The sequence below is a fragment of the Crocuta crocuta genome, unplaced genomic scaffold (genome assembly GCF_008692635.1).
Source record: "Crocuta crocuta isolate KB4526 unplaced genomic scaffold, BGI_CrCroc_1.0 scaffold831, whole genome shotgun sequence".
Lineage (NCBI taxonomy): Eukaryota > Metazoa > Chordata > Mammalia > Carnivora > Hyaenidae > Crocuta > Crocuta crocuta.
Genome location: NW_027531990.1, coordinates 1247412 through 1273914, shown reverse-complemented (window position 1 = coordinate 1273914; position 26503 = coordinate 1247412). Strand labels below are relative to the sequence as shown.

The 26503-nt window shown below is 37.9% G+C and overlaps 1 pseudogene; it reads right to left on the bottom strand.

Annotated features, from left to right (window-relative positions):
* The window catches only part of LOC144240682 (T-complex protein 1 subunit gamma pseudogene), a 61991-nt pseudogene extending 36058 nt beyond the window's left edge, over positions 1-25933 (bottom strand).
* Between the last annotated feature and the right edge of the window lie 570 nt (positions 25934-26503).

The window sequence follows — 26503 nt, the reverse complement described above, 5'->3', positions numbered from 1 at the left end:
CTCTCAAAAAAAATATTTTTTTAAAAGTATGATGAGTGAAATGAAAGGACAAGTAGATGGTATAATAGAAGCATGGAGAAAGAGACATCTAAACCAAAAGGAGAGGTAGAAAAGTAATGAAAGGTATATTGTAAAATGAAAAATTTATATATGCTCGGTAAATGGAATCAAAGAAGAGATGAGTTGGCATCAGGATAATGTTTCAAGAAGATAGGGTAATAAGTACCATTTCACAAACAAACAAAAACAAGTGAATAAAACACATACTGTAGAAAAGCAGTATATAGAGTATAAAAGCTTATACAGGGAGGGTGTAATTTCTATGGTAGCCGACAGAATGCTACAAAGAGTTTTTAATGATATTCATATAAAGAAAACATATGTTTTTTAAAAAGTTAGGTTAAGTACTAAGACAGTATATGTATTGGAGGTGGGGAGAAGTTAGAAAGGGCTATGAATGATATGTCAGGAAAAGATGGTATTGAATGAGGGTGGGACCCAGAAGCACAGAAATCATGGATCAGGGATTTGGTTATTCAGCCATTTTTGTATGACCTAACTAACTGCTTTGTGAATAGTCTTAGTTGTGTTAGACACAACAATGAGGAAGGCATGGTTCTTGTTATAAAGAAACTGGGAGAAAGAGAGAGAGAAAGAAATTGTATTGTGACCTTCTCTGGATTAAAGTTGGTGAGGTTACGTATTATATTAATTTGCTGAAAACAAATTCACCCAAGCCCATTCAATGAAAGACCTCTTTCATTGAATACAAAGAATTCTCTAAGTATTATTCTCCTCTTCCTCCTCTTCCTTCATCATCATCATCATCTTCATCATCATCATCATCGGAATTGTTGGAGCACTGTGCTAAGTTTTCTGTAAGTATTATCTCTCTCTTTAACACTCAATAAACTGGGCTTTGGACTCTACTTTTAATGTTATTTTATAGATGAGAAAATTGAGACATCAAGAGGCTAAGGAGCTTGACTAAATTTACTCAGGCAGGTTATAGTGAAACTTGAATTGGGTTTGCCTGATTTCTGATTCCATACTTTCAAGGAGTTAACAGTGTCAAACTAAAAGCGTGCTATAGAAAATTTATGGGGGGAAAATGCCATAAAGCAGTAATAAAGTAGCAAGGAAAGGAGGCAGTCTGTTTTTGGTTTAATGTGTTATACTTCCTCTTTTTAAAATAAAGACAGTAAATATTTAGAAATGAGAACTGGATTTAATATTATTATTTTAAGTGCTGGGGACTTTCAAAAGCAAGTTTTTAACTCATCAAAATGACTGTTGAGACAGTATCTCCTTAATTGAGTAAAACAAGATCCCCTCCAGTTAGAATGCAATACAATTAAATAATACTGGACTTATTCTAGGGAGTTATGGTTTATCTTTTTTTCTCTTTTTTTGGCTTTTGTGGCTCAGGGAATTTGTGCAAGTCACTAAGAATCTCTGTGTGTTCATTTCCTCATTTTTAGAATCAGAATAATAGTGTCTATCTCACAGATTTGTTGTGAAGATGAGTTAACAATACATGTCAACACCTAACAATTCCATAGCAGAGAAATAGACCCTACTAGGAAGTCAGTAGGATGATCATGTGGCATGGTGGAAAATGTATGTGGACAGAGGGGGAACGGTACCAAGATACCACGGAGAGCAGAGTAAACTGGAAAGGTGTTGAGACTTCAGGCCATCAGTGTCATCAAAGTATCTGTGTATCAACTCATGACACACAGAGAGAGGATGGTAGACCCACATCTGATCAGTAGTAAGGAGATGAGGACAGTGAGGAGTTTAACTTCAGGGTTACATTTACACAGATATGAGACTCGGATGAAAACTGTTAAATAGTCAACTCCAAATAATTCAGCTATAAAGGAAGCATGGCTTTCTGAACTAATGAAAACATGAAAGCAGAGCCTACCAGCCAAGATAACAGACTTGCCTTGCCATGAGCACTGGAACTCCAATAAATAGACACATTCTTTCTACGAAAATTGCTCTTTATTAGAACATAAGACTTCAGTCTAAGAGGTAACTAGTATCATAGGTACACTTACTGTTTATAAAGTTAGGTAGTTTTTTGTTTTTGAATGATAGACGTTTTTGTGTTTCAGAGCATCAAACCTGCCATATACATGTATGTATATAAATAGATATATGAATTTCAGAATAAAGATAGACCCAAAAAAATGCTAAGGAATTCTTACATTCAAATCCTCCATGCAAAAGTTCTCCATAAAGTTAGTGCAGTTACAACTTTTCATAGAACACTTCAGGATAAGGCACAAGAAGGAGTGAGAAAAATGAACAAGATTATCCAGCATCTGTATCAAAACTGCATTTTATAAACAAATGAAAATACTGTGTCCATTTGTGGCTCTTTCCCACACTTATTACTGATTTAGTAATTAAGTTAGCATGCTAATTTCTCAGCCACAATACGGCCATCAATGGGAACACTAATTACATTTTTATGCCGGACTGGTGCAGAGACCTATGATCAAACATATTTTTTCCATTGAACAGTCCATGATATAGTGGTCATTGCACCAGATTTGCTCATTTTTTCTGGGCATATTTTTTCAATATATTCCATTGAGTGATTGTTTCAGTAAATAACTGCTACATAGTCTACTTACATAATTCATTAGCACACAGGAATGGAGACCTATTTTTCAAACTGGGTTTTATTCTTTCAGTAATATCAGATTTGATGATATTTCGGGCTAGTCTTTTGTTCGCCATTTCTTACTAACATCTGGTTGCATTAGGCTCGACATTAATTTGCTGACCTTTAAAACTGCAAGGTCAGTGCAGAAAATTATTCAGGGAGCATCATTCCCCACTTTACTATGAGGAGCACAGACTCATGGGAACACCACTCCTCAAAGTGGGCTGTGCACTGGAATCTCCTGTGGTGTCTGAGTCCCACTCAGGAGATTCGAATTCATTAGATATGAATACAGTCCAGCTTGGGTATGGAGATTTAAAACAAACCCCAAATTATTTTAATATGCAGCAAAATTTGGAAACCACTGAATGAAAACTTACTCCTGTGTGAGCCGATTATTTAAGAGCAAAGAACAACTTACTTCCACCTTTCGCCCTTTCCTTTCCTGCCTTTCTGGAAGTATTTAGCATTTATTGAACATCCACTATGTGTCAGGTAGTGTACCAGGTAGTAAAAATATAAGGTGAACAAGATGGTCCCTATGTACATGTTTATTAAGTCAGTTCTGGCCTCAGTCTTTGATGGTGGCCTCACCTGACCACATATCCCCCAGAATGCTGAACCCCAGGTACAATTACCTTCTCTTAGTCCACTCTGTGCCACGCTTTAAAATGCTATACGGATTTCTCACAGGTGGTACCTTTTCTCATGTGGAGTCATCTCTCCTATTACCTCTTCTGGTCTCTGTTTAATCCTTACTGCCTTGACTTTCATGCTTGGGACCAAACTCCTCTCTTTATTCCATTCACCTCCTTCTAGTTGCACGTTATCATAGATGTATTGTTACGTTCTTGCGTGTTTGATGTTTCTTTTCCAGCTAGACAGAAATCGCCAGCAAGGAGCCTATCCCTGGGCTCCTTATTAAATGCTTAATAAAATATTTAATGAAGGAAATAATTATGAATGTGAATGAATATGTCTACCCTCGTTATTGTTTGCTGCATGACAACACCCTAACACTTAGTTGTTTAAAGCAGTAACTATTTGATGACCTCTTGTGATTCTGAGGGTTGACTAGCTTCACCTGGGTGTATCTTCTGTTCCAGGGACTGCAGCCACCTGGGGGCTCAACTTGGGCTGATATTCAAGATGGCTCCTTCATATGTCTGGTGCCTTGGGAGGGTAGGAGTGGATGGCTGTTTTTGGTTAGGATGCTAGGGCTGCCTGGCTTCTCCCACATGTAATCTCAGGTTCTTCCCCTTTGTACATGGGCTCTGCACTTGTTCTCTGCAGCACATAGATTTCTTAGCAGTCAAGGGCTTCCGGAAAGAGCATTCAAAGAGAGGAAGTGGGACTGTTAGATTTTTTAAAGACCGGGTGAAAACCTGGTCCAGTGCTATTCCTGCCATATTCTATTAGTCAAAGAAATCATGGGCCCATTTCAGATTCATTGAGAACAATAACACCCTCACCACCACCACAGACCTCCCTTCTTTATGGGAGAGTCATAATTTGAGACCATTCTTAATTCATCACAGGAATTTAACCCAAAATTTAAAACATTTCTTTCTTTCTTTTTAAAAAAACTTTTTTAATGTTTTATTTATTTCTGAGAGAGAGAGACAGCATGAGCAGGGGAAGGTCAGAGAGAGAGGGAGATACAGAATCTGAAACAGTCTCCAGACTCTGAGCTGGCTGTCAGCACAGAGCCCAAGGTGGGGCTCGAACCCACGATCCACGAGATCATGACCTGAGCCGAAGTCAGACGCTTAACCGACTGAGCCACCCAGGTGTCCCCAACATTTCTTTCTTTCTTTTTTGGGAGGCAGGGGCAGCTCAAGGGATCTTTTTAGTTTTTACTTTGTTGGGGTAAGAACACTTGATATCGACTCTCATCAGGGTTTTAAAAATTATTTTGAAACATTTTTAATGTGTATTTGTGAGAGACAAAGGGGGGGGACATGAGTGGGGGAGGGGCAGAGAGAGAGAGGGCGACAGAGGATCTGAAGCAGGCTCTAGGCTCTGCGCTGACAGCAGGGAACGGGATGTGGGGCTCAAGGCCACAAACTGTGAGGTCATGACCTGAGCTCAAGTCAGAGGCTTAATCAACTGGGTCACACAGGTGCCCTATTCTCAACAGACTTTTAAGTGTACAGTACAGTATTAACTAAGTCATGAGTTGTTCAGGAGTCTCTAGAACTATTTCATCTTTTGTTACAAAATTTATAGCCATTAACAACTTCATATTTCCCCCTCCTACCAGTCCCTGGAAACCACCATTGTACTCAGTTTCTGAAGGTGACTGTTTTAAATACCTCCTAGAAGTAAAATTATTCAATATTTTCCCTTCTGTGACTGCTTTATTTCACATACCATCATGTCCTCAAGATTCATCCATGTTGTCACATGTTGTAGGATTCCTTTTTTAAGGCTGAATAATATTCTAATGTACGTATACGCCTCATTTTCTTTACCTAACTTTATCTATGAACATTTACATTGTGTCTACATCATGGTTATTATAAACATGGGAGGGCAAATATCTTTTTGAGATCTTGGCTTTTATTTTGTTTAGATAAATATCTAGAAATGGGATTGCTGGATCACGTGTTCTGTTTTTCATTTTTTGAGGAACATCCATACTGGTTTTATAGTGGTTACATTAGGCATCTCTTTCTTTTTTTTTTTTTTTTTTAAAATTAGTTTATTGTCAAATTANCAGTTCTAGTAGGCTTCTGGTGGAGTCTGTCGGGTTTTCGATGTAGAGTATCATGTCATCTGCAAAGACTGAAAGTTTGACTTCCTCTTTGCCCATTTGATGCCATTGATTTCCTTTTGGTGTCTGATGGCTGAGGCTAGGACTCCCAGCACTATGTTAAACAACAGTGGTGAGAGTGGACATCCCTGTGGTGTTCCTGAACTCAGGGGGAAAGCTCTCAGTTNTTGCCTTCCCTCCAGAGCCCCAGCCAGCCAGGAGCACGGACGCCCGGTGTCCACGCGCGCGGTTCTTTCTGGGGCCCAAGCCGCCCGGGAGGACAATGGCGGCAGGCGTGCTGCTACTCTGAAGTCCAGCCGCCGGGAGCCAGCACAAAGGAGCAGTCTGTGTGCTCAGTCCCTCTGGGACCACTTGGCGCGAGGGGACCTGGCGTGCAGGTATTTGGCAAGTACGGTCTTTCTATTCCCCGAGCGGAGGTTTTTCTGTTTCAGACTCTCCTTTTCCTGTCTCACTCCCTGTAGAGGGTAGAGGGGGATCGCCTCCCACCCTGGAGTCTCAGATCCCGGTTTTATCTTCCCCAGTTCGCACTCACGTTAGAAGTCTTTCTCAGTGGATTCTGGTCCTTTTTCTCTCAATCTCTAAGGTTTTGTAAGGTTTTCAATGGCTTCACATCTTTTCCGTGTGATGTATGGGCGCGAGTGCAAGTACGGAGCTCCTTACTTCTCCGCCATCTTGCCCCCTCCTCACATTTGGCATTTCTACCATCGATGCACAGGGTTTCAATTTCTCTACATCCTCACCAATACTTGGTAAAGGAAACAATCAACAGAGTGAAAAGGCAACCTACAGAATGAGTGAAAATATTTGCAAACTGTATATCTGTTAAGAGGTTCATATCCAAAATATATAAGGAACTCCTATAGCTCTGTAGCAAAAACCAACTAAGAAACCAATTAAAACTTGGGCTAAGGACTTGAGTTGACATTTCTCCAAAGAAGACTTACCAATGGCCAAAAGACATATGAATACGGGTTCCACATCACTCATAATCAGGAAAGTACAAATCAAAACCACAATTAGATATTACACGCCTGTTACAATGGCTATTACCAAAAACACGAAAGATGACAAGTGTTGGTGACAATGCAAAGAAACTGGAACTCTCTATTTTACAGGTGCAATAATTTTTAACCTATAAAATATACATAAATAGAAAATATTTCATTATCTCATGGCTAAAAACTATATTTTATATTATATATACTTTTGTAAGCAGCCTTATTTCTTTCTCTTTTTTCTTTTTTTTCTTTTATTCCCTTCATAGTTTATAACCAAGTTCGTTTCCCTATAAACTAGTGCTCATCAAACAAGTTCCCTCCTCCATTCCCATCACCCTTCATACCCTCTCCCTCGCCCGCATCAGCCATGAGTTTGTTCTCAGCATTCAAGAGTCTCTCGTGGTTTGCCTCCCTCCCTCTCCCCAACTAGTTTTCCCTTGCTTCTCCCCCATGGTCCTCCATTAAGTTCCTCCTAATACACCTATACATGCAAACATATGGTATCTGTCCTTCTCTGCCTGACTTATTTCGCTCAGCATAACACCCTCAAGGTCCATCCATGTTGCTACACATGGCCAGATTTCATTGTTTCTCATTGCCATGTAGTATTCCATGGTATAGATAAACCACATCTTCTTGATCCATTCGTCCGTTGATGGACACTTAGGCTCTTTCCATGTTTTGGCTATTGTGGAGAGTGCTGCTATGAACACTGGGGTACATGTGCCCCTATGCATCAGCATCCCTATAGCCCTTGGGTAAATTCCTAGCAGTGCTATTGCTGGGTCATAGGGGAGTTCTATTGTTAATATTTTGAGGAGCCTCCACACTGTTTTCCAGAGGGGCTGCACCAGTTTACATTCCCACCAACACTGTAGGAGAGTGCTCATTTCTCCACATCCTTCCCAGTATCTAGAGTCTCCTGATTTGCTCATTTTAGCTACTCTGACTGGCGTGAGGTGGTATCTCAGTGTGGTTTCGATCTGCATTTCCCTGATGATGAGGGACGCTGAGCATCGTTTCATGTGTCTGTTGGCCATCTGGATGTCCTCTTTGGAGAAGTGTCTGTTCATGTCTTCTGCCCATTTCTTCACTAGATTATTTGTTTTTCAGGTGTGGAGTTTGGTGAGTTCCTTATAGATTGTGGATACTAGCCCTCATTTGAAACTATCTTCTCCCCTTTCATTGGTCGTCTATTAGCTTTATTGATTGTTTCCCTTACCGTACAGAAGTTTTCTTTCTTGATGAGGTCCCAATAGTTCGTTTTTGCTCTTGATTCCCTTGCCTTTGGGGATGTGCCAAGTAAGAAATTGCTGTGGTTGAGGCCAAGGAGGTTGTTTCTTGCTTTCTCCTGTCAGGTTTTGATGGTTTCCTGTCTCACATTCAGGTCCTTTATCCATTTTGAGTTTCTTTTTGTGTATGGTGTGAGAAAGTGATCTAGTTTCATTCTTCCGCATGCTGCTGTCCAGTTCTGCCAGCACCATCTGTTAAAGAGGCTATCTTTTTTCCGTTGGATACTCTTTCCCACTTTGTCAAAGATTAGTTGGCCATACATTTGTGGGTCCAATTCTGAGTTCTCTATTCCATTCCATGGGTCTATGTGCCTGTTTTTGTGCCATGGAACTCTCTATTTAAAACATTGCAAGTCTGACTTGGAGTCTACATTCTGCTTGGCTGCTGCAAGTGTTAATATCAACCATTCTTGGGGATCTACTACCATGGCTTAGTGAAATGGGGGGACACTGAGGGCACTTTCTCATCAGCATCCAGCAGTCCTCACTGTTAACAGAGAGCACCCATTGTGGCAACAAGCCTGGTGTACTCTGAGGCAGCTGTCTTACAGCTTACGCTATGTGTGAATAAAGATACTGTGTCTGGGTCTTGCTTTCTGTGTAGCAACACTCAGTCATTCTGCCCTGAAAGCTTTCCTTCCCTTGGTTTTGCTAGAACAGAGAGTGTAACCTTTGCTTTGTGGTAGGAAGAAACTTGCAAACCTTCATGGGTTCAAGCCCCGTGTCAGGCTCTGTGCTGACAGCTCAGAGCCTGCTTTAGATTCTGTGTTTCCCTCTCTTTCTGCCTCTCCCCCACTTGCACTCTGTCTTTCTCTCTCAAAAATAAATAAACATTAAAAATTTTTAAAAAAGAATAGTACAATGTGTTCCTACACTCCTCCTTCAAGATCCTCTAAATGTTAACAACTGCACTCTTTCTCTCATCTGTTCTCTGCCTATGTACACATATACAGTAAAGCCTTGGTTTGTGAGCACAATTCATTCTGGAAACATGCTTGTAATCCAAAGCACCTGTATGTCAAAGTGAATTTCTAGAGCCATTGGCTCAGTTATGATCCTGTGACATTTGGCATCACGTACTACTTGTAAGACATCTCTCATTTATCAGGTTAAAATTTACTAGAAACATTGCTCAGCTTGTGAAACACTTGCCATACAAGTCACTCACAATTCAAGGTTTTACTGTATATTTTTCTCTTTATATCTTCTGTGTTATACATTTCATATCATTTTATGAGAATAGTTCATGTCTCAGATGTGGTAAAGTTTGTGGTGTATTTCCTAAATGCAAGAACACTCCCTTATGTAGCCACAGCATAATAACTAAAATGGGGAATTAACATGTATACATATTCAGAGTTTTATAATTGTCCCAGTATTCATCTTATTCATGAAAGAGAGTTCCAAACCATAGATTTGGAACTTATTTGGATTTATTCAGGTATCATGTCTCCTTCGTTTCTTTATGAGTCTCCTTTATTTTGGAACAGTTACTCATTTCTCTGCATCTTTAATGGTATTAGCATATTTGAAGAGAACTGGCCTGATGTTTTATAAAATGACCATCAGTATAGGTTTGTGTAATGTATCCCCATGAGTGACTTCATGAATTCGATTTTGACAGGAAAACCATGGAAGTATTGTTTGGTTTTTCTCAGTTCATGATATTAGAAAGAATTACCGATGATGTTAGGTCTCATCAGTTGGGTTCTGATGGGCTTCTGCATTGTAAACTTACTATTTCCTCTTAAAATTAACACATATATTATGTAATTAATAAATAGATCTTGTGAGGCCAGATAAGTATTCTAATCCTGACTGTACTTCCAGTGTTGAACATGTGTTGATGATTTTTGCCTAAATCAATTCTTATTATGATGGTTGCCAAATGGTAATTCCTCTTTCATTACCCTTGTGTCTATTTGTACTATGAGATGTGAGCCAAATACTGAGTGCTCTAAGTAGGGCATTTTAGAATGACTGTGTCAAATAGGCAAGGACAAGGATAAGAAGGCCCAAGGGATATTTACCTGAGCCCAAAATAGCAACTCAGTGTCATGATTCTTATAAATAGGGCTGACAAATACTGAGTCAAATTTTAACTTATGTCCTATTCTTTCTGGAGGTGGTTGTATGGTGAATGCATGGGTCTTTCTTTCTGAATGTATATATTTATATACTTTCATAGTGCTTAATATTTTATCATTTACTATATGCATATTATACTCAAAAAATTAAAAAGAGCTACAGGGCAAAAAGGAAAGAAACCTCTAACTTAGCTGCTTGGTTACACAGCATTATATACAGCTTTAGATGTTACATAAAACTTAAGGATGCTTGACACTGCATCAGCAGAGTTTTTAATGTCAGGACAATTTGGTGTTATAAAGTTAGAACCATAACTCTAAGAGCATTTAGTGGTCACTTAATAACATTAAATTATTTTCAAATGAAGAAATTAAAGTCAATATTTTCTAAAAAGAAAATGAGAAGTTTTTCCCTTAAAAGAAATTAATTTTGGGGGCGCCTGGGTGGCTCAGTCTGTTGAGCGTCCGACTTTGGCTCAGGTCATGGTCTTGCAGTTCATGAGTTCAATCCATGCATCCGGCTCTGTGCTGACAGCTCAGAGCCTGGAGCCTGCTTCAGATTCTGTGTCTCCTTTTCTGTCTGCTGCTCTCCCACTTGTGCTCTGTGTCACTCTCTCTCAAAAATAAATAAAACATTAAAGAAAGAAATTATTTTTTTCATTCAAGTATTTATAAATTCAAAGACTGCATATTGATATAAAATATTTAAAATATAACATAATTGAAAATTTGCTTAAGATGAGAATTCACACCTCAATTTCTTTAGGTAGGCAACTACCCTTTTGATTTTATATTGGATTTACTTTACAAAATGACAACAATTTTAGTAACTTAGTTGATTTCATTAGTCTCTGTGTGTCTCTCCTCCCATGCAAATTTCTTGCCCTGTTTTGGTGCCTGGGCGCTGACCTTCAGATCGTCACCAGGACTGCTCTGAACTGTGGCTTCCAGTTGAGTTTGGCCAGTGGGAGATTAAGGAGGAGAAAGGAAGAGTTCTATCTTTTCCTACTCCCTCTCAGCTTTAGTTGTCTAATTTTGGTCTGATTCTCTCTCTAAAATTATATCTCCTTTCAGGAATTTCTGTGGCTTCAACTCTCAGCAGGTTCCTACTGTTTCCTTCCCTACTCTTTTATACCCAGGCTTAAGTCTATTGCAAACAAAGTGAGATCAGTACAACCTATAAGGTTAAGAATTTAAGAGCATGTTACCTTCTGCTGTAATAGCAACCAAATTTATAGACATAAAAGAATTGTCTTGCTCCTTCCTGCATTTGGAAGGTACCTTTGTGGACCTGATGAGCAAATTTTGTGAAATACATAATGTGAAGGAAGAAAGCTTGACCGGTCTCTGTAGACTTTGGCCTAATCGGTATTTGGGGCTGGTGTTCCCTGAGTGCCTTGGCCCTACACGTGACTTCTAACATAGGGATTCATCGGTAGTTGGGCCAGGAGATAACTTCTTTTGATTAGATAACTATTTTAAGGTCTCGACATTTTCTCCAATACAGCCAACAAGTTGCACGTAGTCCACACTGCTTATTAGGTGCCCCCAAAATACCATTGCCAAGACCGTGTTACGTTGTCACTCTCATTTTGAGGCTGGACTGTGTTTCCCATGCCTCTGTTTCCCATGCCTCTGTTCAATAGCTAGCTTTCACTTTCGCTTGTCCCGACATGTTTTAATAGTCCTTATTGGTTCCTTTTCCCTTCTTTGTAATTAGTCTCTTCATTAAATGATTGTAAAAACTCCAGATTAGTGTGCCTCTCAATTTCTACTGGGAACTTAATGAACCCACTAACACAATTCCAGAATAGAATTGGATGGATGAAGTTTCTATTAAAATAGCTAATGAGTGGCAATCAATAGGAAACAGACCTGGGGAAAATGAGGCCACACCTGTTTATTTTGTCTTCATTCTGTGATGCCCTTATTATAGAATCTCCAGTGAAATCTGACAGTAGTTCCTGATTATCCTCCTGGAAACTTGTGGATATATTTTTTCTGTTCTGGACAAAAGCAAGGATGTTAATTCTACTTAGTCATATAAAACTCTTTTGTGAATATTGTTTAGAGAAGAATTTAGGGTAGGAAGCTCAGGTAATAGTTCCATACTTAAAAAAAATTATCGGCCATGTGAATTTAAACTTTATAAACTTTCCCAAGTATAAGCTTATTTTCACTAAAATGCAAATCAAACTCTTCTAGAATATATACATGAGTGTCGTTGGAGAGAAATAGAAGAGGGAATAGGGCCCTTCAGAGATAATCTTCTGTGGATAAGTGATTAAGCACCAGAATGGATATCATAGTCAAAGTCTAGCCTCATTTATTTTACTGATGTTGCTTCATTTAGGCAAAATGCCTTTTTGTATGTTAGGCAATTAAGCAATGAATTAGAAGAATAGCTAAAAGAAAAAAAAATAGATTAGAGAGGCATTCCAGTGAGCCTGGGAGTGAATGGATATTTAAGTTATTCTCAGAGTCATTAGGCTTAGAGTCTATTACTATAAAATTCAGAATCACAATCATGTAAATACATTTATTATACTTAAATAAATCAAGGAAGCCTCATTTTCAAAAATGCCAGATGTTCTGTATTTCTCTGGTGGCAGTATAAATCTGAAGTTTATCTATGCTAAACATCTGTCAAAAATAGACACTTCTTTAAGGGTATCACCAACAGTTCCAAATGAAGCACCTTAAATAATGCATCAGGAAAGAAAAGAACTATTGATTCTATTTAGAAATGAGATAAATATCCTAAACAATATGATACATTTTCATAAATATGTACATTTCATAGTAAAAATCTCCCCTATAACTGGAACCTAACCTCCCCCCAAAAAAAAGAAAAAAAGAAAAAATGGCTAATGAAAGTAGGAGGCTCAACCTTTCTTCCATTAATCCTATTCCTATTTCTTCTAATTTTAAAATTACTCACACACATAAAAATGTCAATCAACTAATAGTTTTTAATTACATTGCATCTTCACAGTGGGGTGGGGGGGGTGGGAACAACAAGAAGAAAGAAAATCTGTAGTTTTCAAGACACAAAAAAGGATTAAAAACTTAGTTGACCAGGCAGAGGTTTTAAGTTTCTAAGGAATTGATAATATTTTTCCAAAGTTAAAAAATAAAACATTAACAGACATTGGATTGGAAACATGATTTAGCTTTCCCAAATGCCTTTTCATTATATTTTTCTATTTTAGATTCCTAGAGATTTGCTTTTGAGTTCTTGTTAAGGAAATGCTTGCACAAACTTGAAAAGTGGAACCATATGGATTCTTTCATCACTATTTCTGCCTGGCACTGAAAATTTTTCTTCCTGGGTGTCAGAAGCAAAGGATTATGGCTGTAACCTGCTAGGGTAAATACAATATGTTGTAAATAAAGTGGTACCAGTTCAGTCAGTGGCTGAGATGATTCATTTTCAACCCCACACTTAACCAAAAAGAAAACGCCTAACACCAGAAATTGTTCATTTCTCACTTTGAACACCACTTAAGATTTGCGTTGACTTATTTTAGAAGTAGCAAGATTTTAAAAGCCTACCTAACATATGGCAAAATGAAGCGGTAACCTGTGATTGTTTAAATTTCAGTTTCAGGCTAATTTTCTTGCAGCCACTTTGATAATTTTTTTCTTTAGCAGCCAATGAATTTACTTAAGATACTTGGTCACTTTCTTGATTTTCTTGTTTTGATGGTTTCATTACTTTTTATTTTGCTTACGACATATTTATGAAGTGTGAAATTGAATTTATGAGAAGTTAGCTGTTGTATCTGAATCCCTCAGGGTAGAGAGCTAGAAAGGATCAAGACATGAGTGTCAGGAGTCTGTGTTGAGAAAAGAGAAAAGGGCATAATAGGATGTTTTAAAGACCCTCCTGATTATAAGATGGTTTCTTGTCTACAGTTAAATGTTTTGACTAGTAGAAAGATGTAAGGTGAAATAAGACTTTAAAAATGTGTGAATGTTAATAGTGTGCATTTTATTATATTTATGAATTGATTTAAAAATGCCTGTATTAGATCCATTAAAATTTACCCTAATGAGCAAGTTTCATATGAAATAACTTTTTAAAAGAAAAAGATTAGGGGCGCCTGGGTGGCTCAGTCGGTTAAGCATCTGTCTTCCGCTCAGGTCATGATCTCACAGTTTATCGGTTCAAGCCCCAGGTCGTGCTCTGTGCTACAGCCAGCTCAGAGCCTGGAGCCTGTTTTGGATTCTGTATCTCCCTCTCTCTCTGATCCTCCCCTGTCTCTCAGAAATAAATAAAACATTACAAAGAAAAAGAAGAAGCTCAGAAGTGATGTTGTTTTATAAATTTATAAGTACCTTTGATGTCTTTCTTAATAAAAGCTGGATACTCATCAGCATCTGGATTTAGTATGCTGTAATATGTTATTTCAGTATATGAAGAAAATGCAGACTTGTTCAGAAATATAGTTAGAAAAACATAAGAATGTTTTTTAATCTTTCCTATAATTGAGAATATTCTTCTTTGATACTATACCAAAACTTGGCAAGTGGGAGTTTCTTAAAGGTTAGTCACAATGAGGAATATGAAACCATATCAATGAATTTTAATATATCAAGATTTACAAGATTCCTTTGGTCTCTCTTGACCCCCCTTTTTTGGAGCAGTGTGAGGAGACAGCAAGAGTGAGTTGGAGAGAGAGGCAGAGGGAGAGAAAGAATCTTAAACAGACTCCAAGCTCAGTGTGGAGCCTAAGGTGGGGCTCTCTCCCATGACCATAGGATCATGACCTGAGCTGAAATCAAGAGACAGATGCTCAACCAACAGCCACCCGGGCATCCCTCCTTTTCCCTTTTAATAAATCTTTTTTAAAAATGTTTATTCATCTTTGAGAGAAAGAGACAGAGAGCACAAACAAGGGAACAGCAGAGAGAGAGGGAGGGAGACACATAATCCAAAGCAGGCTTCAGGCTCTGAGCTGTCAGCACAGAGCCCAACATGGAGCTCGAACCCATGAATTGTGAGATCATGACTTGAGCCAAAGTTGGATGCTTACCCAACTGAGCCACCCAGGTACCTGGCCCCCCTTATAATAAATCTTTTACCTATGCATGATTAAAAAAATTTTTTATGGTTTTTTAAAATTTATTTCTGAGAGAGAGAGAGAGAGCATGAACAGGGGAGGGTCAGAGAGAGAGAGAGATACAGAATCTGAAACAGGTCCCAGGCTCTGAGCTAGCTGTCAGCTCAGAGCCCTATGCGGGACTCGAACCCATGAACCGTGAGATCATGACCTGAACTGAAGTCAGACACTTAGCTGACTGAGCCACCCAGGCACCCCTACCTATGCATGAATTTGATCATTTAGAAATTATTGGTTCACTGAATTACATAGTCCATCCAAATGTTGACACATTTTTAATGTTTATTTTTTTGAGAGGGAGAGAGACAGAGTGCAAGCAGGGGTCAGGCAGAGAGAGAGAGAGAGAGAGAGAGACACTGAATCTGAAGCAGGCTCCAGACTGAGCTGCTAGCACAGAGCTTGATGAAGGGCTGGAGCTCAGGAACCATGAGATCATGACCTGACCAAAGTTGTGCACTTAACCAACTAAGCTACCCAGGAGCCCCTCATTATATAATTTTTAAAAATCACACTTACTGGTATCACTACTATTCTTATCAGAAAACGCTGAAAGTATGGCATGTTGATTTCACTGTGGCAGAGATAAATTTTCCAATGACAGGTAATAATTTCTGTTTGAAATCTTGAATTATATCTTTGTCAACAAATACTTCACAGCTGTTTTCCTTGAAGCAATAAGCTCCTTTTCTTCATTTTCAAGAAAATGTCAAATATTCATTCGAATAAGTATTTATGTCTATTAGTTATTCTCTTCAGTAAAACTAGTGTCCCCATGAAAGGCGGAGCTACTTTACCTCTCAACTCAAGCTATTGCATTTTTCCTGAGGATAATCATAATATTTCAGAAAGCAAAAGTTCTTACTTCATGCATATTTCTCATTTTGTCACACCATCAATTGTGCATCATCAGTACAAATGTCAACAGTGAAAAAGGTGAATAACATCTTAGTACTCTTGTGAAAATAATTTTGCTTTAATGGACTTAATCTAAGTCTTTGGGACCGCCGAGCTCTGTGGACCACTTTGAGAGCTGCTCTTCCCAAGCTTTGTTGCGTGCCATCTTCATAGATAACCCGTAGGGGAAAAGCTGTGATTTTCCTCATTTTACAGATTTTCCTTTATTTTACAGGTGAAAATACTAGACTTAAAGTTTTTCAGTAACTTTCTCACTTTACTAACTTGGATCTCTCAGTATTAAATATGAGATTCACTACAAAAGCTGTGGTTTTGTTAGAAAATAATTAATAGTTGAATCCTGACATAGCATAGTGCTAAAAGCCTAGTGTCCTTGAAAATTGATGCAACTGACTTAGAAAACTGGTAAAAATTCTAGTGAGGGTGGAGCTTTCTGCTTCTGTTCGTGATGGGCTAAAGTGAACAATATCTTCTCTTTACATGCTTAACAGAGTTCAAAAATGCAGTTTTGAAACATAAAACTCTTTCTTTGTATCTTAAGTGAATCCACAAACATTCTCCAAACAGGGCTAATGATCATACTTAGCTCATTATTGTTGTGAGCATGAAATGTATTAAGGAACATATATGTAAAGCACTTAGAGTAGTGTCAGCTACAGGAAAGAAAAAAATAAAAAATGCAGACAACCTCACACCCATTAGGATGGCTACTGTTTAAAAAGAACACAGAAAGTAAGTGTTGGTGAAGATGTGGAGAAATTGGAAATTTTGCACATTGTTGAGGGAATCTAAAATGGTGTAGCTGCTATGGAAAACATATGACAGCTCCTCAAAAAATTAAAAACTGGAATGACCATATGATCCAGCAATTCCACTGTGAAGTATAAACCCAAAATAATTGGAAGCAGGGCCTTGAAAAGATATTTGTACATCCATATTCATAGCAACATTATTCATAATAGCCAAATGCAGCACTGGAAAGGATGGGCATTCTGACACATTAGCTACAACATGGATGGACCTTGCGGATATCATGCTAAGTGAAATAAGGCCTTTGCACAAGGACAAATACCGTATGATACTGCTTACATCAGTGGTCAGATTAACAAAGACCCAAATTAGGATACAGTTGCCAGGATCTGGAGGGAAGAGGGAATGGGGAATTGTTTTACAGGTATAGAGTTTTAGTTTTGCAAGATGAAAAGTATTGTGGGCATTCATTACACAGGTGACTGCGTTTAACACTGCTGAACTGTATACTTAAAAATGGTTGAGATGGTTTTAATACTGTGTGTATTTTGTTATGTCTATTTTATCACAATTCAAAGAAGAATATTAAAAAATGTAGCAAGGCTGCTATAGAAAATAATAAAGCACAATTTACAAATACTGAGGGAAGAGCAGTTGAATACAATAAATTTATTAGTTATATGAAATAAACAAGTTCCTTGTAAAACCTTTTACCTGAATGACACAAAATAAGAAAAACTGAGTAGCTCTACATTCATTAAAGAAATTTAATTCAGTATCAACGTATTCCCACAGTGAGAACTCTATGCCCAGTTTCATTGGTGAATTCGCTCAAACATTTAAGTAAGACATAGTAGCAATCTTAAAGTTTTTTAGAAAATAGAGCAGAAGGAAAATGGTGTTGTTTTCAGAGAGAGAGAGAGAGAGAGAGAGAGCGTGAGCAGGGGAGAGGGGCAGAGGGGCCGAGGGAGAGAAACTTAAGCAGGCCTTCATGCTCAGCACAGAGCTCGACATGGGGTTCTATCCCACGACCCTGGGATCGTGACCTGAACTGAAATCCAGGGTTGGATGCTCAACCAACTGAGCCCTCCCAGGTACCCCCACAAATGTTTTTTGAGACTTGCATAATGATAATTACAAAAGTACCAACCAATATCACTCAAGAATATGGATGAACATTCTTTAGGAAATATTGGCAGGTTTTCTCTTATACATTGGAAACAGTTACTACTGACCTTCCATAAATTTTGTGATGATTAAATTAAAAGTTAAGACAGGTTGGTTTTTTGAAGGCCATGAAATAATTAATTCTGGATTTTCTGATTCACCCTGCTTCTTGGCGATATTTGTGAAAGTGAATGTAACAGATTTCCTTAACACAAGTAGCTTGCACCTGTTGCGTTCAAATAGCTGGTGCTAAAATTCACAACAGGGGTCCAGGGTAAGTCGTTGGATAAGTAGAAGTTAAGTTTGAGGCAGACACAGCTCCACGACCTTGCAGAAAACCCAATCCAGCAAACAGATCAATCTGACAACTGTGTAAGCAAGCACCAGGAGGTAGGCAGGCCCCAACATGGAATATCTGTGGATGGGGAGAGCCCAGCAACGGGAAGCCAGAAGCAAAGAGTTCTCACATGAGAGATGACTGCCAGTAAAAGACTGGAAGGCTTCTTAAGGTTGTGGGTGGTTAAGCTCTGGAGGCTGGGACCATGACAAGGAAGGGTGGCTGAGGATAAAATAAGCCATCAGGAGGCAGCATTACTGGTATTCCTCAGCTCTAAAAGGAAACATGCCTAAGGCATGAATCTTAATTCCTGATCTATACATGACAATGGTCATATTAACTGGCATTCTAGTATCGTTTATTGATGATTTACTGGGTTCCAAAATGTGTAGAGAGCACATTAAACATTCTGTCTCATTTCATCCTCAAGCTCTGCAAAGGGTTATCACTACTTGTATTTTATGGGTAATTAAATCAGAACTCAGATTAAATATTCCTTTCCTAAAGACACACAGCTGGTAATGGCTGGCGCTAAGAACTGAGGAGGTCTGATGGTGGACTTAGCCTCCTGTCCGTCCTATGGCTGCTAATGCCTGGGAAACTAGTTCTATTATTGGAACTTCTTGTGAAATACATATATGGGAACTCAGCTAGCAGGAGGGAGAGTTGACAGAAAACTTCAGTTTTATTTCTTAAGTACACATTCCCTCACCTTAAGTTTTCAATGGGGAAGAATTAATTAAAATACATAAAGTGATTTCTTTTTTTATAATACTGTAAACAAGTATTTTTTAAGTATATGGAATATTTTAAATTTATATACAAGGTTTTAAGTGCATCTTCTAACACTTAATGGATTATATATTAATATAAAACAATACATTTTTAAATTTTTGTTAACAGTTTTTAATGTTTATTCATTAAAAAAAATTTTTAATGTTTTATTTATTTTGGAGAGAGAGAGAGAGAGACAGTGTGAGCAGGGGAGTGTCAGAGAGAGAGGGAGACACAGAATCTGAAACAGGCTCCAGGCTCTGAGCTAGCTGTCAGCACAAAGCCCGACACAGGGCTCAAACCCACGAACCGTGATATTATGACCTGAGCTGAAGTCAGACACTTAACCCACCGAGCCACCCAGGCCCCCCAATGTTTGTTCATTTTTGAGAGATAGAGAGAGACAGAGTGCAAACAGGGTGGGACAGAAAGAGGAGACACAGANCCCGCCCCCCCCCCCCCCCGTGTGTGTGTGTGTGCGCGCGCGCGCGTTTGTGCACGTGTGTGTAGATGCAGAATTATGGCTGGTAACAAAACAAATCAGGATAGCTTCTGCAATAGCTGAATTCCTGAGGACATCTACTTGTATAGGTAATAGGGTGGCCCTGTGCTTCTCTGAAGAGAAGACCATAGAAATTTAACCATAAACTAACAACCAGAAATATGAATGCTTTTTATTTGTTCCTAGGGTTAGGAAGAAAAGAGCTGTCCGTGAGGGGAGCAAATCCAGCACAGTGTGGGTCTGCTCCATTATTTCCCAGACATGCCTACTTAGAGGGCGCAGATACAAAAGAGACATGGCACATGCCTCCAGTCAGAGAGACCTCAATCCTGCCATGCTGGAGTAGCCATGTGTTCACTGCCTTTATTTTATTTTTAGTTTTTAAAGTTTATTTGTTTATATTGAGAGACAGAGAGAGAAAGCAGCGTAGGGGCAGAGAGAAAGTGGGGAGAGAGAGAATCCCAAGCAGGCTCCACATGGTTAGCTCAGAGCCCCATGCAGAGCTTGAACTCATGAACTGCCAGATCCTGACCTGAGCCAAGATCAGGAATCAGATGCTTAACTGACTGAGGCACCCAGGCACCCCTCACTGCCTTGAAAATGACTTGGTTTTGAGGGGCTGCGTGATTGGTCACAGAAACCCCTGTTGCCTGATGTTCCCAGTCCTTAGGACTTCAGTCTGAGGGTGCAGGTGAGGGCAGGGGTCTTACATTCTTTCCATTAAATTCACTGTTCTCTTTCTGAGTTTTGGAAATTATCCTCAGGACCTTCTTCATGCATCTGCCATTCTTAAAAATGTCAAAACTAAAAATTCCAATTTCTTACATCAAATAGCTTAAGTTTAAACCCAAATTATTAACTCAGAGGAAGAGGATCCTGACAGTCACATGTGCTAGTGACTTGCCATTTCCTCCTCTGTGTTTACCAAATTGATTTTATCCCAACAACCTCAAAACAAACAAACAGCCATTGATTTTACACATCAAGTGTGCCTTTGCCTATCACTGTAGCATTATTTGAATCTTAATTACAATTCACAATGTCAGAGAAATGTTTCTTACTTTCTCTTCCATTGAGTTTGAAGACCTTATGACTATAAAATTAAAAAAAAGAAAAGAAAAAAGAAAAAAAGCACTACAGTAATATAAAAGCCTTTAAGTACAGACAATAGCATTTTCAAGTATCCTATTCATTTTTCCCCATTCTCTCTGCATGAATTGATGTTATCAATATAGTCTCAATTATGTTAAATACAAGCAGTAAATGGTATCTAAGTGGGTGGTTGTCAAAGCAATGGTTTATAACTGAAAATGACTATATATTTTTATTTTCTTATGTAAAAATATCTAGTGGAATTGTTCTTTTTCCCTCTCAGCCCTGCACCCTATAACATTGAGGACACAATGCCTTCTCTTGCAGGCAACTCCTAAATGAAGATGATGACAGTATGTATGTGTTTTGTGGGAAGGAACATTTGTATTAAAGCAATTACGGCCTACTGATAAAGTATCAGCAGTTAAGTTTTCAAGTATTCCTTCTTTTCAGAGTGAATATACATATCTCATCATGGTATCTTACCTGCTCTCAAAGGCTCCTTAGATACTGGCACAGCGGGCACCTGGCTGGTTCAGTCTGTTAAATATCCAACTCTTGATTTGGGGTCAGGTTATGATCTCATGATTCTTGAGATCTGTGTCTGGCTCCGTGCTGCTGACACAGAGCCTGCTTGGGGTTCTCTCTCTCCCCCTTCCCCTCCTCACCTCACAAAATAAATAAACAAACAAATAAATAAATGTAAGAAAAATAAAGAAGTTAGCATAGAGATGGTGATATATTTATGTTTTCTTCACTCTTTGGCCATCCTGCTGTCTTTCCCTTATAATGTGCTTAAAATTGTGACTTAATTATAGTTTGACAAGTATTCATTAATTTGTTTATCTCATCAAACTTTATTTTGTATATAAATTCATTCATTCATTCATATATACATATTTAGCTAGCTCATAAACTTGCCTAATATTTATTTCTTTATTATGTGACACAGGTACTACTATAAGAAGTAAAAGGATCTCAAAAATAAAAACACAAATAGGTCTCTGTCCTTGAAGCTCTTCCAGTGAAGCATACATATTGGCTCTATTGTTTAAATATTTGCAATATAAAAATACCAAACATTATTAGAAGGGTATATCCAGAGTATAAAGGAGCACAGAGACGGGCCCTCCGAGGAGTGGGTGTGGGATTGTTTAACTAAATCATAAATGCAAAGGGCCATTACCATTGGATACTTTAAAAATACACCATCTGAGGCACCAGGTGGCTCCGTTGGTTGAGCATCCGACATTGGCTCAAGTCCTGATCTTAGGGGTTTGTGAGTTCAAGCCCTGCATCTGGCTTGCTGCTATCCGCAGGGAGCCCTCTTGGGATCCTCTGTCCCCCTCTTGCTCTCTGCCCCTCCCCCACTGACACTTCCTCTCAAAATGAAATAAATAACATTTAAAAAGTACATTATCAGACTGTTACAGAGTTGATTAAAAACGAAGGTTGAGTTTTTAAAAAAATCATAATCACGGCCTTACTGAGTATAGAATTTTAACGCATACTTTGTACACTATGTCCTGTCTTTTCTAGAATCACATTCCTGCCATGTGGGCACCCTCCTGGTCCCAGAGGAACTGTTGCCGTATACTGACTGCTTTAGCCAGTGTCGACCTCTGTGTCGGTCTAATCTAACCTATAACCCACTGACTTCCTTGGAACAACATCTAACTGATTCTCCAGAAACCTGACCCACCCTATAAAGAAAAAATACAGATGTTTTGTCCTTTGTGGTGTTTTTGACTTCAGGGTTAAGGATTATTCTGTTTAACATCAATAAAAGTTAACTGACAATACATTTATTTGGGTAAACAGGTGTGTTTACAGAAATTTTGGAGAAAAAATTTTTTTCTTCGTGTAACAAACATTTTGGTGGTGTCCATTACTTTGTATGTGAGTAGAGTAACTTAACCAGACTAAAATCTTCAGGACCCTAACTTACTGGATTCAGAAGGCAAAGAAAATACTAAATTAAAATGCCAGAGATTTTGACTTGTAACATGAAGTTACTCAGAGAAATTCATCTCATTTTAATATATCTTTTGCAAGGCATCTGGTGTAATATTACACACTTTGAATATTCTGTACCATGGCATCAGGGCCGTCTTTTCATTATATTCGATTGTTTCTGAGGAAACAGTACTCTAAGATGTTAAAATAGATGCTCAGTGTGGAAAGACGAGGGCTGGACACTGAAGCCTGTTTAACACAAAGTATTGATGACACCACTCTGTCTTTCTATTCTTACCACTCATGTTAAGGGTGTTTTTCCATAGACAAAAGCAAAAAGAAATAGGCTAATCCTGCGTGAGTTGGTGCATTAGAGATATATTCAAATGGATAATTTTTATTTACTTTCCTTGAAAAGATAGTTGAATCATTTTTAATTCTTTTTTTAATAAATTTATTTTAGTTGTTTATTTTAGTTGTTTATTTAGTTGTTTAAATTAAATTTATGTTTAGTTTGTTTATGTTTGAGAGAGAGAGAAAGTGCGAGTGTGGAGTGCCAGAGAGAGAGGGAGAAAGAATCTGAAGCAGGTTCCAGGCTCTGAGCTGTCAGCACAGAGCCAGATGTGGGGCTCAAACCCATAAACTGTGAGATCATGACCTGAGCTGAAGTCAGAAGCTTAACCGACTGAGCCACCCAGGTGCCCCAATCATTTTTAATTCTGAATTTATATCAGGGTGATAAAAATGAATTAAACAGTACAAAATTGAGAATATCCTGAAATTTCAGTATCTTGAAACAGTGTACTTGTATTTTGCTGATTGTCCTCTTATCTTTATGAATAGGAACATGTGCATAATATTACATACATGCACAGAGTCATATCACCCATGGATTTATATGAAGGGTAGTTTTTTTGTTGGCATGTCTAATCTATCTCTCTCTTCCCATTTCTCATGTGACTAGCAGTTAACAACCTTTCCTCAATGCCATGTAGTCATATACAAATATCATATATATATATATATGTATATACACACACATACACACACACCTTTGGTAAAGTTCATTACTCATTTATAAAAATGAAGTTATATTCCATATATTGTTCTATATCTAGCTTCACTCACTTAACCCTGATGACAATTACTTTAAGTAATATTTTAATACCTTATTGTTTTATGGGTGCTTAATTTTCATGGCATGGATGTGATGAACATCCTAGCATTTGTTACACACGTGCATTCCTATGGGCTGTAAGGAATGTGTATATATTCTTATGGACTGGGTGTGGGGGGATGTCCCCCTTTTTAAAATAAAAGCTTTATTGGGATATTCATATATCATTAAGTAGGTTACAGGGAAAAAGAAAAGGAGAGTGAGGAGTAATTGATAATGAATGACAGCATTCCCTTCTGGTGAGGTGACAAGGGTCTACATTTAGATAATGTTGATGTTTGCACATGTCTGTGAACATACTAAAAATCATCAAGCTGTACATTTTATTTTCTTAAGTTTATTTATTTATGGGGGGAGGAGTGCAAAGAGGGAGAAAGAGAGAGAATTCCAAGCAGGCTCCCAGCATGGAGCCCGACATGGTGCTCCATCACACAAATGATAAGATCATGACCTGAGCCAAAATCAGAAGTCAGAGAGGCTTAACCGACTTAGGCACCCAGGCACTCCAACACTTTAAGAGGGTGAATTTTGTGGTATATCAAAACTAGAGAAACACACTGCAAGAAATGAAGCTGCTAAGGAGGTTTTCTAATGAATTGCCATGCAAAAATTAGAATAGTAGTAAATTTTAGGATAGCATGTCAATTTTTGAAGATGGGTCAGCTGGGATTTTTTGTAGAAATTTGGTTTAATCTTTTGATCAATTTGGGAACATTGCCATTTTCACTTTACTAAGTCCTCCAAATCATGACTGTGAAACGTCTTCCCAGTTATGTAAGCTGTCATTTTTTAAAACAATGTTTTGTAATTTCCATTGTACCAGTGTGCATGTCTTTCATTAAATTTGTTCCTAAGCTTTTTATTTTTGTTCGTGCTACTGTAAATGGAATTATTTGTAGCAGTCTCTGCAAGCCATTGCAAAGGTGTAGACATCAAATTTATTTTTGCATATTGATCTTGTATCTTGTAAATTTTCTGAACTCCATCAATAGTTCTCACAATTTTTTGCAAATTCCTTATGAATTTCTATGCACAAGATCCTATCAACTGCAAAACAGTTTTAACTTCTTCCTTTTGAATCTCGATGTCGTTTCTTCCTTTTACTCCCCTAATCACCCTGACCAGATATGCCCGCCCTTTGACAGGTTGAAAGAAATTTCCGTCTTTTCCTGCTTTGTTGAATATTGTCAGATGTTTTTTTCTGAATTTATTATAGTGATAGTGATCATATGATTTTTGTCCTAAGTTCTGTGAATACAGCTTATTACATTGATTTTAGATGTCTAACCAACTTTTTTTTAGTAAAACAAATCTCATTTGGTCATGTTGTATGATTTGTTTTATATTTGTTAGATTAGATTTACTACTCTTCTGAGGATATCTCAGTTGTTCATTATGAAACTTCATCTGTAGTTTTATTTCTTGTAATGTATTTGTCTTCTTTTGATATCAGTGAAATAAGAGCAAGTGTTTTTCTTCTTTCTTCATATAGTTCTTGAGGAGTTTCTGATGCATCAGTGTTAATATTTCTTTAAACTTTTTTTAATTTAACACTGAGGCCATCTGATCCTAGATACTTATTTGTGGGCTTATTCTTTTTAGTTAATTCAGTCTCTTGTTATAAGTCTAATCAGATTTTCTATTTCTTCCTGGGTTAGTTTAAGTGGTTTTTCTCTCTTTAGGACTTGTCTATTTCACCTAGATTATCTAATTTGTTGACATAATGTTGTTCATACTACTTTCTTATTATTCTTTTTATTTCTGTAAAGTTGGCAAGGATGGCCCATTTTTTATTATTGTATTCATTCATCATTCATTTAGTAATTTGATTATTTTAATTTTTTAATCAGTATAGCTAAATTTTGTCAATACCATGGATCTTTTCAGAGACAACGTTTGGTTTTGTTGATCTTTGCTTCTGTTTTTCTCTTCTCTATTTCATTTATTTCCATTATATAGTCTTTGTAATTTCCTTCCTTCTGCTTAGTTTGGGTTTAATTTTCTTTTTCTTTTTCCCGCCTCTGGTTTAAGAAAGTGGAAAATTTGGTAATTTGAAATTTCAAATATTTTTCCTGTTTGTTTCTCTCTTTTCTGGTGTACTCATTATGCCATTATGCATATGTGATACCAACCTTTGTAATTGTCCCACAGTCCTTGGATATTCAGTTCTGATTTTTTTTCAATATTCTCTTTGCTTTTCGACTGTTTAGTGTCTGAGGATTCTATTGCTAAATCTCCTAGATTAGGGATTCTTTCCTTAGCTGCGCCCAGTCTGTGAACAAACCCATGAAAGGCATTCTTCATTTTTGTTATAGTGTTTTTTTTTTAATCTGATTTCTTTTTATTTTCTTTAGGATTTTCATCTCTCTATTTACATTGACCATCTGTTGTTACATGCTGTCTATCCATTAGCGCCCTTAGCATATTAATCATAATTGTTTTAAATTATTGGTCTTATAAATCCGATGACCCTACTAGGTCTAGTTTTGATGTTTTGTGTGTCCCTTCAAATGATGTTTTGTAACCTTCCGCATGCCTTGTGTTTTTTTCTGGATATCCAACATGATGTACTGGATAAAAAGAACTTTAAATAATCATTTTGTAGTGTTACCGGGAGGTATGGGGGGGAGGGGTACATTGTCTAGTCCTCTGATTAGGCCTCAGTCTTTTAATGATCCTATGACTCTGGACTGTGATGATCTTCACAAGTGATTTTCCTCCTCCTTTGGGTGGGACAAGATGGTGAGAGTGGGCTGAGGTTGGGGATTTCCCTTCCCCAAATCTATTAGGCTCTGATAAAACCCTGTCAGGTTAGGCTGTGGTGAACTCGTGTCCCCTCCGGACAGGACTTCTTAAGAGAAACCTAGCGCTCTG